At 38.2% G+C, this 13,522-nt stretch overlaps 1 protein-coding gene across 1 annotated transcript in view; it reads left to right on the forward strand.

The window, feature by feature from the left end:
- The window catches only part of ADGRL3 (adhesion G protein-coupled receptor L3), a 1,229,798-nt gene extending 1,216,901 nt beyond the window's left edge, over positions 1-12,897 (forward strand). Inside the window, exon 26 of the mRNA XM_035726124.1 lies at positions 12,791-12,897. The gene's annotated coding sequence lies outside the window, so the exon portion shown is untranslated. The remainder of the gene's footprint in view (positions 1-12,790) is intronic.
- Positions 12,898-13,522: the final 625 nt, after the last annotated feature.

Raw genomic sequence — 13,522 nt, forward strand, 5'->3', positions numbered from 1 at the left:
TTTAATAGCCATCACCAGGCTAACCCATCCCCCTACCCTCCTCCCCTCTAGAACCCTCAGTATGTTTTCAGAGTCCATCGTCTCTCATGGTTCGTCTCCCCCTCTGACTTACTCCCCTTCATTCTTCCCCTCCTGCTATTTTCTTCTTTTTCTTTTTTCTTAACATATGTTGCATTATTTGTTTCAGAAGTACAGATCTGTGATTCAATAGTCTTGCACAATTCAGAGCACTCACCATAGCACATACCCTACCCAATGTCTATCACCCAGCCACCCCATCCCTCCCACCCCCCACCACTTCAGCAACCCTCAGTTTGTTTCCTGAGATTAAGAATTCCTCGTATCAGTGAGGTCAGATGATACATGTCTTTCTCTGATTGACTTATTTCACTCAGCATAACACCCTCCAGTTCCATCCACGTCATTGCAAATGGCAAGATCTCATTCCTTTTGATGGCTGCATAATATTCCATTGTGTATATATACCACACCTTTATCCATTCATCTGTCGATGGACATCTTGGCTCTTTCCACAGCTTGGCTATTGTGGACATTGCTGCTATAAACATTGGGGTGCACGTACCCCTTCAGATCCCTACATTTGTATCTTTGTGGTAAATACCCAGTAGTGCAATTGCTGGATCGTATGGTAGCTCTATTTTCTTTGAGGAACCTCCATACTGTTTTCCAGAGTGGTTGCACCAGCTTGCATTCCCACCAACAGTGTAGGAGGGTTCCCCTTTCTCCGCATCCCCGCCAACATCTGTTGTTTCCTGACTTGTTAATTTTAGCCATTCTGACTGGTGTGAGGTGGTATCTCATTGAGGTTTTGATTTGGAATTCCCTGATGCCGAGCGATGTTGAGCACTTTTTCATGTGTCTGTTGGCCATTTGGATGTCTTCTTTGGAAAAATGTCTTCTGCTCATTTCTTGATGGGATTATTTGTTCTTTGGGTGTTGAGTTTGATAAGTTCTTTATAGATTTTGGATACTAGCCCTTTATCTGATATGTCATTTGCAAATATTTTCTCCCATTCTGTCGGTTGTCTTTTGGTTTTGTGGACTGTTTCTTTTGCTGTGCAAAAGCTTTTTATGTTGATGAGGTCCCGATAGTTCATTTTTGCCCTTGCTTCCCTTGCCTTTGGCGATGTTTCTAGGAAGAAGTTGCTGCGGCTGAGGTCGAAGAGGTTGCTACCTGTGTTCTTTAGGATTTTGATGGACTCCTGTCTCACGTTTAGGTCTTTCAACCATTTGGAGTCTATTTTTGTGTGTGGTGTAAGGAAATGGTCCAGTCTCATTCTTCTGCATGTGGCTGTCCAATTTTCCCAACACCATTGGTTGAAGAGACTGTCTTTTCTCCATTGGACATTCTTTCCTGCTTTGTCAAAGATGAGTTGACCATAGAGTTGAGGGTCCATTTCTGGGCTCTCTATTCTGTTCCATTGATCTATGTATCTGTTTTTGTGCCAGTCCCATACTGTCTTGATGATGACAGCTTTGTAATAGAGCTGGAAGTCCGGAATTGTGATGCCGCCAGCTTTGCTTTTCTTTTTCAACATTCCTCTGGCTATTCGGGGTCTCTTCTGGTTCCATACAAATTTTAGGATTATTTGTTCCATTTCTTTGAAAAAAGTGGATGGTATTTTGATGGGGATTGCATTGAATGTGTAGATTGCCCTAGGTAGCATTGACATCTTCACAATGTTTGTTCTTCCAATCCATGATCATGGAACGTTTTTCCATTTCTTTGTGTCTTCTTCAATTTCTTTCATGAGTATTTTATAGTTTTCTGAGCACAGATCCTTTGCCTCTTTGGTTAAATTTATTCCTAGATACCTTATGGCTTTGGGTGCAATTGTAAATGGGATCGACTCCTTGATTTGTCTCTCTTCTGTCTTGTTGTTGGTGTATAGGAATGCCACTGATTTCTGTGCATTGATTTTATATCCTGCTACTTTACTGAATTCCTGTATGAGTTCTAGCAGTTTTGGGGTGGAGTCTTTTGAGTTTTCCACATACGGTATCCTATCATCTGCAAAGAGTGAGAGTTTGACTTCCTCTATGCCGATTTGGATGCCTTTGATTTCTTTTTGTTTTCTGATTGCTGTGGCTAGGACTTCTAATACTATGTGGAATAGCAGTGGTGATAGTGGACATCCCTGCTGCGTTCCTGACCTTAGCGGAAAAGCTCTCAGCTTTTCCCCATTGAGAATGATATTGGCTGTAGGTTTTTCATAGATGGCTTTTATGATATTGAGGTATGTACCCTCTATCCCTATACTCCGAAGAGTTTTGATCAAGAAAGCATGCTGTACTTTGTCAAATGCTTTTTCTGCATCTATTGAGAGGATCACATGATTCTTGTTCTTTCTTTGGTTAATGTATTGTATCACGTTGATTGATTTGCGGATGTTGAACCATCCTTGCAGCCCAGGGATAAATCCCTCTTGGTCGTGCTGAATAATCCTTTTAATGAACTGTTGGATTCTATTGGCTAGTATTTTGGTGAGAATTTTTGCATCCATGTTCATCAAGGATATTGGTCTGTAATTCTCCTTTTTGATGGGGTCTTTGTCTGGTTTTGGGATCAAGGTAATGCTGGCCTCATAAAATGAGTTTGTAAGTTTTCTTTCCATTTCTATTTTTTGGAACAGTTTCAGGAGACTAGGTATTAATTCTTTAAATGTCTGATAGAATTCCCCTGGGAAGCCATCTGGCTCGGGCTTTTGTTTTTTGGGAGATTTTTGATGACTGCTTCAATTTCCTTAGTGGCTATAGGTCTGTTCAGGTTTTCTATTTCTTCCTGGTTCAATTTTGGTAGTTGATACATCTCTAGGAATGCACCCATTTCTTTCAGGTTATCTAATTTGCTGGCATAGAGTTGCTCATAATATGTTCTTATAATTGCTTGTATTTCTTTGGTGTTGGTTGTGATCTCTCCTCTTTCATTCATGATTTTGTGGATTTGGGTCATTTCTATTTTCTTTTTGATAAGTCTGGCCAGAGGTTTATCTATCTTGTTAATTCTTTCAAAGAACCAGCTCCTAGTTTCGTTGATCTGTTCTACTGTTCTTTTGGTTTCTAGTTCATTGATTTCTGCTCTGATCTTTATTATTTCTCTTCTCCAGCTGGGTTTAGGCTGTATTTGCTGTTCTTTGTCCAGCTCCTTTAGGTGTAGGGTTAGGTTGTGTATTTGACACGTTTCTTGTTTCTTGAGAAAGGCTTGTATTGCTATATACTTTCCTCTCAGGACCGCCTTTGCTGTATCCCAAAGATTTTGAACAGTTGTGTTTTCATTTTCATTTGTCTCCATGAATGTTTTTAATCCTTCTTTAATTTCCTGGTTGACCCATTCATTCTTAGTAGGATGTTCTTTAGCCTCCATGTATTTGAGTTCTTTCCGACTTTCCTCTTCTGATTGAGTTCTAGTTTCAAAGCATTGTGGTCTGAAAATATGCAGGGAATGATCCTAAACTTTTGGTACCAGTTGAGACCTGATTTGTGACCTAGGATGTGATCAATTCTGGAGAATGTTCCATGGGCACTAGAGAAGAATGTGTATTCCGTTGCTCTGGGATGGAATGTTCTGAATATGTCTGTGAAGTCCATTTGGTCCAGTGTATCATTTAAAGTCTTTATTTCCTTGTTGATCTTTTGCTTAGATGATCTGTCCATTTCAGTCAGGGGGTGTTAAAGTCCCCCACTATTATTGTATTGTTGTCAATGTGTTTCTTTGCTTTTGTTATTAATTGCCTTATATAATTGGCTGCTCCCATGTTAGGGACATAGATATTTACAATTGTTAGATCTTCTTGTTGGATAGACCCTTTAAGTAGGATATAGTGTCCTTCTTCATCTCTTATTACAGTCTTTGTTTTAAAATCTAATTTGTCTGATATAAGGATTGCCACCCCAGCTTTCTTTTGGTGTCCATTAGCATGGTGAATGGTTTTCCACCCCCTCACTTTCAATCTGGGGGTGTCTTTGGGTCTAAAATGAGTCTCTTGCAGACAGCATATTGATGGGTCTTGTTTTTTAATCCAACCTGATACCCTGTGTCTTTTGCTTGGGTCATTTAGCCCATTTACATTCAGGTAACTATTGAAAGGTATGAATTTAGTGCCATTGTATTGCTTGTAAGGTGACTGTTACTGTATATTGTCTGTGTTCCTTTCTGATCTATGCTGCTTTTAGGCTCTCTCTTTGCTTAGAGGACCCCTTTCATTATTTCTTGTAGGGCTGGTTTCAATTTTGCAAATTCCTTTAGTTTTTGTTTGTCCTGGAAGCTTTTTATCTCTCCTTCTATTTCCAATGACAGCCTATCTGGATATAGTATTCTTGGCTGCATATTTTTCTCGTTTAGTGCACTGAATATATCATGCCAGTCCTTTCTGGCCTGCCAGGTCTCTGTGGATAGGTCTGTTGCCAATCTAATATTTCTACCTTTGTAGTTTACACATCTCTTCTTCCGAGCTGCTTTCAGGATTTTCTCTTTCTCTCTGAGACTTTTAAGTTTTACTATTAGATCTCGGGGAGTTGAGCTATTATTATTTATTTTGAGATGGGTTCTCTGTGCCTCCTGGATTTTGATGTCTATTTCCTTCCTCACATTAGGGAAGTTCTCTGTTATAATTTGCTCCAATATACCTTCTGCCCCTCTCTCTCTTTCTTCTTTTTCTGGGATCCCAATTATTCTAATGTTGTTTCATCTTATCGTATCACTTATCTCTCGAATTCTGCCCTCGTGATCCTGTAGTTGTTTATCTCTCTTTTTCTCAGCCTCTTTATTTTCCATCATTTGGTCTTCTATATCGCTGATCCTCTCTTCTGCCTCATTTATCCTAGCAGTTAGTGCCCCCATTTTTGATTGCACCTCATCAATAGTCTTTTTGATTTTGACTTGATTAGATTTTAGTTCTCTTATTTCTCCAGAAAGCGTTTCTCTAATAACTTCCACGGTTTTTTCAAGCCAGCTAGTATCTTTAAAGTCATGATTGTGAACTCTAGGTCCGACATCGTATTAATGTCCGTATTGAGTAGGTCCCTGGCTGACGGTACTACCTCTTGTTCTTTTTGCTGAGGTGATTGTTTTCGTCTTGTCATTTTGTCCAGAGGAGAATAGATGCATGAGAGAACAAAATGCTAACAGGTTAACAACGTCCCCAGCAAATATACTGTATAAAAATCAGAAAAGACCTGAAACCAGGGGAAAAGAAAGGGAAAGAAAGAAAAAAGAAAGAGAAAAAAAAAGATAAAAACAAAAACAACAATACAAAAAAAGCAGAATATGATCAAATATGACCAGGCTAGTTCATAGATCAGTGCCACACACTAGATTTTGGGCGTATTTTGGTCTGTTAGGAAAAAGTGTCTCCTAAAATTTTAAAGGAAGAAAGACATATATGTACAAAATAAGAGTTGATACAATGAAGGGATGGAAGATGACTGTAAAATTGAAAATTATAAAAGATTTTATAAAATGAATTGATAAGATAAGTTGTTTGATAAAAGAAAGAAGAAGATTAAAAAAGAAAAGAAAAAAGGGAGAGAATGTGATCAGGCAGGAGACTAGAACAAAGCCATACTCTAGTGATTTAGGGTATATTTTGATCTGTTAGAAGAAAGTGTATCTCAAAATTTTAAAGAGAGAACAACTTATATATATATATGCCAATAATAAGGGTAACTACTATGAAGGGATAAAATATGACTCTAAAAATGAAAAATAAAAAATGTTTTTTTAAAAAAGGGATTGATAAGATGTTGGTTAAAAAAGGGAAAAAGAAAAATAAAAAAAAAAAGTGTTAAAAAAATTAACCTTGATGAACTAATGAATCATGGTAAAAAAAAGCCATGAATTCTATGTGCATTGTTCCCCTAGCGCTGGAGTTCTCCCGTTCTCCTTGATCGGTCAACTTGGTCTTGGCTTGCTGGCTGTTCGTGGTGATCTTCTGGGGGAGGGGCCTGTTGCCGTGGTTTCCAAACGTCTTTGCTGGAGGCTGAATTGCCCCGCCCTTGTCGGTCTGGGCTAAGCAAGCTGCTCGGGTTTGCCCTCAGGAGCTTTTGTTCCCTGCAAGCTCTCCCTACAGCTTTGGAGGACCAGGGCGAAAATGGTGGCCTCCCAATCTCCACCCGGAGGAGCTGAGAACTCGGGGCCCCACTCCTTAGTGCGCGCCCAGAGAAAAGCAGTCACTCCCATCTCCCTCGTCTCCGGCCGCACTCTGTGCTCACCCGGCCTGTGACCAAGCGTTTGTATCTCTGGCACCCGGCCCCATGTGGAGTCTCCAACCCCAGCAGATTCCTGTGGTGTGTTCCCGCGCCGCTCCTCCAGGGGGAGAAAGGGGAGTCTCCCCGGCTCTGCCACTTGTTGGGTCCCTGCTGGAGGAGCAGTGGACCGACTGGGCCGCGGATCACAGTTTATGGCAACCCCGAGCTGAGAGCCCGCACCTTGGCTCCATCTCTGCAGCCGGCTTCCCCGCTCTGATACCTGGGAGCTCTGCCGCACTCAGGCACCCCTGGTCTTTCTGTGACTCCAAGGGTCCTGAGACCACACTGTCCTGGGAGGATTCCACCCCCCGCTTAGCAAATGCAGCGACGTCCCTCAGTGGAGCCGACTTCCAAAAGGTCCGATTTTGTGCTCCGCGGCTCTATCACTTGCCAGAAGCGGCTGATGGAGGCCCCCTCCCCCGTTGTCTATCCTCCCGAATATCGTCTCGAATTCACTTCTCCGCACGTCCTACCTTCCAGTAAGTGGTCGCTTCTCTGTTCAGAGAGTTGTTGCTACTCACCTCTTCATCTCCTGTTGAGTTCGTAGGTGTTCAGAATGGTTTGATCCCTATCCAGCTGAATTCCTGAGACCAGATGAAATCTAGGTCTCCTACTCCTCCGCCATCTTACTCCGCCCCCTGATTCTTTAATCTTTCAAATTAATTTTTAATTTTATTTTCTTTTTCTTTCTTTTTTTGAATTTTTCTTTTTCCCTTTTTCATCCAACATCTTATCAATCCCTTTTTAAAAAATCTTTTTTTTATTTTTCATTTTTAGATTCATATTCTATCTCTTCATAGTAGTTAACCTTATTTTTGGTATATATGTATGTATATATATATATATATATATATATATATATATATATATATGTTGTTCTCTCTTTAAAATTTTGAGATACATTTTCTTCTAACAGAACAAAATATACCCTAAATCTCTAGCATATGTCTTTGTGCTAGTCTCCTACCTGATCACATTCTCTCCCTTTTTTTTTTAATTTCTCTTTTTTCTTTTTTCAACCAACTTCTTATCAATTCCTTTTATAAAATCTTTTATAATTTTCATCTTTAAAGTCATATTCCATTCCTTCACTTTATTTACCCTTTTTTTTTTAAAGATTTTACCTATTTGAGAGAGAATGAGAGATAGAGAGCACGAGAGGGAAGAGGGTCAGAGGGAGAAGCAGACTCCCCACTGAGCAAGGAGCCCTATGTGGGACTCAATCCCGGGACTCCAGGACCATGACCTGAGCTGAACGCAGTTGCTTAACCAACTGAGCCACCCAGGCGCCCATTTACCCTTATTTTTGAACATCTATAAGTTTTCCTTTCTTTAAAATTTGGGAGGCAGTTTTTAATAACAGACCAAAATATGCCCTAAATCTAGTGTGGGGCACTGAATTATGCATCAGCCTGATCATATTTGATCATATTCCTTTTTTTTTAATCTTTTTCTTTTTTTTTCTTTTTTCTTTCTTTCCCCTTCTTTTCCCCTGGTTTCAGGTCTCTTCTGATTTTTTAGTGTATATTTTACTGGGGTCATTCTTACCCTGGTAGCATTTTGTTCTCTCATTCATCTGTTGTCCTGTGGACAAAATGACAAGATGGAAAAAAAATCACCTCAAAAAAAAAAAAGAACAAGAGGCAGTACCAACTACCAGGGACCTAATCAATATGGACATTAGTAAGATGTCAGAACTAGAGTTCAGAAAGACGATTTTAAAGATACTAGCTGGGCTTAAAAAAAAGCACGGAAATATTAGAGAAACCCTCTCTGGAGAAATAAAATAACTAAAATCTAACCACGTCAATGAGGTGGAATAAAAAATGGAGGCTCTACCTGCTAGGATAATTGAGGCAGAAGAGGGAATTAGTGATATAAAAGACCAAATGACAGAAAACAACGAAGCTGAGAAAAAGAGAGATAAACAACTACTGGATCACGAGGGCAGAATTTGAGATAAGTGATACCATAAATGAGACAATATTAGAATATTTCAGATCCCAGAGGAAGGAGAGAGGAGAGCAGAAGGTATATTGGAGCAAATTATAGCAGAGAACTTCCCTAATTTTGGGAAGGAAACAGACATCAAAATCCAGGAGGCACAGAGAAACCCAACTCAAAATCAATAAAAATAGGTCAATACCCCGACATCTAATAGTAAAAGTTAAAAGTCTCAGAGACAAAGAGAAAATCCTGAAAGCAGTATGGGACAAGAGATCTGTAACCTACAATGGTAGAAACATTGGATTGTCAATAGACCTATCCACAGAGACCTGGCAAGGCAGAAAGACTGGCATGATATATTCAGTCACTAAACGAGAAAAATATGTAGCCAAGAATACTATATCCAGCGAGGCTGTCATTAGAAATAGAAGGAGAGATAAAAAGCTTCCAGGACAAACAAAAACTAAAGGAATTTGCAAACATGAAACCAGCCCTACAAGAAATAATGAAAGGGGTCCTCTAAGCAAAGAGAGAGCCTAAAAGCTGCAAAGATCAGAAAGGAACAGAGAAAATATACAGTAACAGTCACCTTACAAGCAATACAATGGCACTAAATTCATATCTTTCATTAGTTAACCTGAATATAAATGGGCTAAATGCCCCAATCAAAAGACACAGGGTATCAGATTGGATAATAAAACAAGACCCATCGATATGCTGTCTGCAAGAGACTCATTTGGGACACAAAGACACGCCCAGATTGAAAGTGAGGGGATAGAAAACCATTTACCATGCTAATGGACACCAAAAGAAAGCTGTGGTGGCAATCCTTGTATCAGACAAATTAGATTTTAAAACAAAGACTGTAATAAGAGATGAGGAAGGACATTATATCCTACTTAAAGGGTCTATCCAACATGAAGATCTAACAAATGTAAATATCTTTGCTCCAACATGGGAGCAGACAATTATAAAAGCCAGTTAATAACAAAAGCAAATAAACACATCGACAACAATACAATAATAGTAGGGAACTTTAACACCCCCCTGACTGAAATGGACAGATCATCTAAGCAAAAGATCAACAAGGAAATAAAGACTTTAAATGACACACTGGACCAAATGGACTTCACAGATAGATTCAGAACATTCCATCCCAAAGCAACAGAACACATTCTTCTCTAGTGCCCATGAAACATTCTCCAGAATAGATCACATCCTAGGTCACAAATCAGATCTCAACTAGTACCAAAAGGTTGGGATCATTCCCTGCATATTTTCAGACCACAGTGCTTTGAAATTAGAACTCAATCCCAAGAGGAAAGTCAGAAAGAACTCAAATACATGGAGGCTAAAGAGCATCCTACTAAAGAATGAATGGGTCAACCAGGAAATTAAAGAAGGATTAAAAACATTCATGGAAACAAATGAAAATGAAAACACAACTGTTCAAAATCTTTGGGATGCAGCAAAGGCACTCCTAAGAGGAAAGTATATAGCAATACAAGGCTTTCTCAAGAAACAAGAAAGGTCTCAAATACACAACCTAACCCTACACCTAAAGGAGCTAGAGAAAGAACAGTAAATACAGCCTAAACCCAGCAGGAGAAGAGAAAAAATAAAGATCAAAGCAGAAATCAATGAAATAGAAACCAGAAAAACAGTAGAACAGATCAACAAAATTAGGACCTGGTTCTTAGAAAGAATTAAAAAGATTGATAAACCCCTGGCCAGACTATTCAAAAAGAAAAGAGAAATGACCCAAATAAATAAAATCATGAATGAAAGCTGAAAGATCACAACCAACACCAAAGAAATACAAACAATTATAAGAACATATTATGAGCAAGTATATGCCAGCAAATTGGATAATCTGGAAGAAATGAATGCATTCCTAGAGATCTACAAACTACCAAAACTGAACCAGGAAGAAATAGAGAACCTGAACAGACCTATAACCACTAAGGAAATTGAAGCAGTCATCAAAAATCTCCCAACAAACAAGAGCCCAGGGCCAGATGGCTTCCCAGGGGAATTCTACTAAACACTTAAAGAAGAATTAATACCTATTCTTCTGAAACTGACCCAGAAAAGAGAAATGGAAGGACAACTTCCAAACACGTTTTATGAGGCCACCATTACCTTTATCACAAACCAGACATAGACTCCATCAAAAAGGAGAATTACAGACCAATATCCCTGATGAACATGGATGCACATATTCTCACCAAAATATGAGCCAATAGAATCCAACTGTACATTAAAAGGATTATTCACCACAACCACATGGGATATATTCCTGGGCTGCATGGTTGGTTCGACATCAGCAAATCAATCCATGTGATACAATACCTTAATAAAAGAAAGAACAAGAACCATATAATCCTCTCAATAGATGCAGAAAAGCATTTGACCAAGTACAGCATCTTTTCTTGATCAAAACTCTTCAGAGTATAGGGATAGAGGGTACATAACTCAATATCTTAAAAGCTATCTATGAAAAACCCACAGAGAATATTATTATCAATGGGGAAAAACAGAGAGCTTTCTCCTAAAGTCAGGAACATGGCAGGGATTTCCCCTATCACCACTGCTATTTAACATAGTACTAGAAGTCCTAGCCACAGCAATCAGACAACAAAAAGAAATCAAAGGCATCCAAATCGGCCAAGAGTAAGTCAATCTCTCACTCTTTGCAGATGATATGATACTTTATGTGGAAATCCAAAATACTGTACCCCAAAACTGCTAGAACTCATACAAGAATTCAATAAAGTGGCAGGATATAAAATCAATGCACAGAAATCAATGGCGTTTGTATACACCAACAACAAGACAGAAGAGAGAGAAATTAAGGAGTTGATCCCATTTACAATTGCACCCAAAACCATAAGATACGTAGGAATAAATCTAACCAAAGAGGCAAAGGATCTGTACTCAGAAAACTATAAAATACTCATGAAAGAAATAGAGGAAGACACAGAGAAATGGGAAAACGTTCCATGCTCATGGATTGGAAGAACAAATATTGTGAAGATGTCAACGCTACCTAGAGAAATCTACACATTTAATCTCATCACTATCAAAATACCATCATGTTTTTTTTTTCAAAGAAATGGAACAAATAATCCTAAAATTCATATGGAACTAGAAAAGACCCTGAATAGCCAAAGGAATGTTCAAAAAGAAAAGCAAAACTGGTGGCATCACAATTCCGGACTTCAAGCTCTATTACAAAGCTGTCACCATCAAGACAGTGTGGTACTGTCACAAAAACAGACACCTAGATCAATGGAACAGAATAGAGAGCTCAGAAATGTACCCTCAACTCTATGGGCGACTAATCTTCAACAAAGTAGGAAAGAATGTCCAATGTCCATTATCTTGATAATGGAAACAAGGGATAACATTTACATTTATATTATTCCTACTGATTTGCATGAAGACTCATTAGAAATCCAATCTTTAATTTTTAGGTTTAGAGATTATTCTATGCATTTATGCTTCTTTGTGAATGGCGGGTCTGTGATAGAATTACCAAATTTCTCTCAGAGAATATGATTAAAAAATCATTTCCCCAGGAGACATCTTTTAGAAATTATATCCTAAAGTAAGTCAAGAAACACTAAGGAAAATGTATCCATAAGGACAACAGTATTTTCATGTTGCCACTTTGGTTCAGTATTGGAAGACTCATTGAGATTTCCAATCAAGATCCAGAGGTGTTTCATATTTAATGTTCACATTTAAATTAATATAATACTAAAAAAATAAATTACGTTAATTTTTTTCATTTTTCTGTTATTCCTACTGTCAGCATAGGTTAATAGTACTCATAACTGGAATATTAAAGTTCAAGAGAAAGAAGAGTAGCAGACATATGGCGTTTAGAAAAGGCATATTATTATTTTTTTTCTAAAAACCAGATGTCAGGAATGACTTAAAGGTAGTTCTTTCCTCTGAAGACTTTTTTTCACTTAAATTAAACCCACTTAGTTTTTAATTTAGGGGAGAAAATGACCTGAGATTGACAAAAAACCTTCATTGCATTATCTCATTTGGTCCTTTCAAAAACCTAGAAGAGAGAGAAAGATAAAATTCCTAATTTTGGAGAACAAAGTAAGGTACAAAGAGTCTAGGATACTTTGTAAGGCTGGCAGCTAGTGACAGGATTGGTATTAGAATTAATATTTTATTCACTTATTTTTTTATCCATTAATCAATGGACACATTTAATATGGACTTTTATGGTCCTACACCCTTTATAATGACCTCTACTTTAGATTGAGATTAATATTTTGTTTAGGAGAGTGGATTGTAATACATGGAATTTTTAGATTTGGAAGCTATTGCTTTTCATCAAAAATAATCTCCAATTAGAGAGCATTGAGAGTGAGAGAGCAGAAACCTGTGTAGAATCTCAGAACCCTGTGTAAAATAGAGTATCTCTTGTCAGTTCCTCTACCTTTGGGCTACTAAAACTACTACGCTAAGAAAAATAAAAAAAAATCAATGCTTTGTTTTATTCTCTAATTCTCTAATCTCTCTCTTCTCTCTGTTTTTCTCGCTCTATTAGTTTCTGTGGATGCTTGTGTATTAGTGGTTTGGAAAGTAGGAGGAGGAGAAGAAAAAGGAAGAAGAAGAAGAAGGAGGAGGAGGAGGAGGAGGAGAAGGAGAAAGAAGGAGAAGGAGAAGAAGAAGAAGAAAGAAGAAGGAGAAGAAAGCAAACAAACAACAACACCTTGTAAGAAGCCTGTCGTATATCTCTTATACTCTGTTTTTCATCCATATTTGTGAATATTTTCTTTTTTGATGTCTTCAGTTCCCTTATCCTTTTTTGTCTATGTCTAATCTAATGCTTAAATAATCCATTGAGCCATTGATATAGCTAAAAGTTATTTTACTTTTCAGTTTTTTATGATTTATGATTTCTAATTCCCTGTTCAAATTGTTAATCATATCTTTTCTTAAATTTTTTTAAAGATTTTTTTAAATTTATTTGCAAGAGAGAGAATGAGAGTCAGCATGAGAGGGAGGAGGGTCAGAGGGAGAAGCAGACTCCCTGCTGAGCAGGGAGCTCGATGTGGGACTCGATCCCAGGACTCCAGGATCATGACCTGAGCCAAAGGCAGTTGCTTAACCAATTGAGCCACCCAGGCGCCCCTGTTAATCATATCTTTTAAGTCTATGAATATATTTAGAATTTTTTTAGAATACCATCTAATAAATTCATTATCTGAGTCATTTGTGGGACTGTTTTTGTTGTCTGTTTTATCATTTTCTTGTGCGTTTGAAAGTCTGATTACTT

The sequence above is a fragment of the Zalophus californianus genome, chromosome 2 (genome assembly GCF_009762305.2).
Source record: "Zalophus californianus isolate mZalCal1 chromosome 2, mZalCal1.pri.v2, whole genome shotgun sequence".
NCBI classification, from domain to species: Eukaryota; Metazoa; Chordata; class Mammalia; order Carnivora; family Otariidae; genus Zalophus; species Zalophus californianus.